Genomic DNA, 2,322 nt, shown 5'->3' on the forward strand with positions numbered 1-2,322 from the left:
AATCAACAAAGTAGGCAAACCACTAACCAATCTAATTTTTAAAAAAGTAAAAAAAGGTGTGGGTGAAAAAGCACAAATACACAAAATAAGAAATAGCAATGGGCAAAAGCAATAACCAGACAGTTCACAGAGGAAATACAAACGACCCTTAAATGCATGACAAGATGGTAAAGCTCGTCTGTAATAACAGATACGCAAATGAACACTATATGGAGATACCACTTCTCACCATCAGGTTGGCAAACATCTGAAAGTGTAAGGACAGACTCTGCTGACGGGGCTGTGGAGAAGCAGCACATCCACAGTCTTCTGGTGGGAACGCAAAATGATCCCCCTCAATGGAGGGGAATTCGGAAAAATCCATGAATATTACATGTGCTTGTTTGACCGTTCTTTCCCCAGTGCCTGAAGTAACCCATTGCCGTCGAGTCGATTCTAACTCATAGCGACCCTGCAGGACAGAGCAGAACTGCCCCATAGGGTTTCCAAGGAGCGTCTGGTGGATTTCAACTGCTGACCTTTTGGTTAGCAGCTGTAGCTCTTAAGTGCTATGCCACCAGGGTTTCCTTTAGTGCCTGAAAGAGTGCCTGGCAAATAGTGGCATTCCATACAAATTTGTTGAAAGAACTGAATGACTGGATATCTCCTTTCACACACGAGCTCATATAATCCCTACACAGACCTGCGACAACAGAAAAGCAGATATAATCAAGCTCAGATCAAATGAGAAAATGGAGTTTCTTTAGTGTTGCCAGAAGTTGTGCAGTTAGAAACAGGGGAGAGCTAGCACTAAACCCAGGTCTTCTGAACATAAACTCTCACACCACAGAGAGAAGAAAGGGCCCCAGGGATTTATACGTGTGAGGATCTACCCAAAGATGTTGGGAAGAAGCCTTAGAGAGTGACTCTCCAATCCCCACCTCCCCTCAACAGGAGAGTCTGGCCTTGAAAGCTGGGAGCCCATGTACACCTTTCAGAAGGCACCATTCTCAGGATCCATATTCCCATGGAGCCTCCATGAAGAAGAAGGGGATCACCCTGGAACAAGAGGCCTCTCTGAGGGAAAACATAAAGACACAGGTGGTCCTGAAAGAGAAGTCAGCCAACAGAAAAGTCAAGGAGAGGAGAGCCCAGGCAACCCATCCCCTCTCACCTCCTGTGCCTTCCTGGATGAGCCTGTGGGTCAGAGTGAGATCCCCCAAGAATTTAGGTAAACAGGAATAAAGATTCCTTCCAACAGCTAAGCACTGGCATGGTCCAATCAGATATATTAAAAGTCACCTTAAAAAGAAAGCATGATTCCCAAGCCAACAGAATCTGCCTGCAACTTCAGTTTAATAGATGAAACTACCATTCAGAAGGGAGGGAGGTGACTCAGCCTAATGCAGAAAACAGCAGTCATGGAAGCCATCGATGCTGGACCCATAGAAGCAGTGTGTCTAGGCAAGGGCGAGTCAAGTCCCATTGGCAAAGGCCCATGCTGACAATGAACACCTCCATCGGTTTGAGTGGCCAGATGGCGTTAACCTCCAAATCAGGGCTCGTCAACTTCTGATGATGAGATGGCTGTCCACGTGGGAGAAAAGGCAGTGCCCAGAGGGTATGAGTGACCAGTTCTTCCAATGGTTGTGCTTTCCGTTGCACATGGATGACCCGGCATCTTGAACGTCAGTCCTAGTCGCTGAGCTGGGCAGATGTGAGTGGGCCACTCACAAAGATCTGCTTTCTCCGTGGGTCAGAGCCTGGAGGGGCTGAAAGCTGGATCCCAAACACTGAGACCACAGGGCACTCCCCAAGGTAACCAGGCTCCTCTGCCTTAGATCACCCCCTCTCCTTCTCTCAGGATTTACTGGTCTTCCTTGAACTTGTAAATTATCCACATAGATGCTTATTTTTCAAAATGTGCATGCTAATTTTAGAGCCAGGAGGGAAAATTTGTGGACAATACAAAGGGGCTCGGGGGGAATGAAGTGTGTTTGTTCACAGCCCCTGAGGTAGATGTTCCCCCTTGAAACCCCAGCCCACATCATACCAAACATATTAAATGCCCCTAAAGACCACGGAAATATAAATTTGCCAAAAATATTTTGAAAAGGTTTTAATAATTTCGTTTTTGAAATTCTTTAGACACACACAATGCATTTATGTTGGCTATGATATCTTTGCAATTACAAAACACATTCTTGAGAAGTAAAAAGAAATCTCTATTAAAAATAGTTTAAAGCAGATTTTAGAATAAATACCAAATTTAACAATGAATTAAGCTGACAATTTTATTTGTAGTTATGTAAACATTTAGAAGTTTCAATATTCCTTTTTTTT

At 44.4% G+C, this 2,322-nt stretch overlaps 1 pseudogene across 1 annotated transcript in view; it reads right to left on the reverse strand.

Moving 5' to 3' along the window:
* LOC101358983 (estrogen-related receptor gamma pseudogene) overlaps positions 1–2,322 on the reverse strand; it is a 5,661-nt pseudogene that overhangs the window by 640 nt on the left and 2,699 nt on the right. The window lies entirely within an intron of this gene.

This window comes from Trichechus manatus, unplaced genomic scaffold (genome assembly GCF_000243295.1).
Source record: "Trichechus manatus latirostris isolate Lorelei unplaced genomic scaffold, TriManLat1.0 scaffold00250, whole genome shotgun sequence".
Classification (NCBI taxonomy): Eukaryota; Metazoa; Chordata; class Mammalia; order Sirenia; family Trichechidae; genus Trichechus; species Trichechus manatus.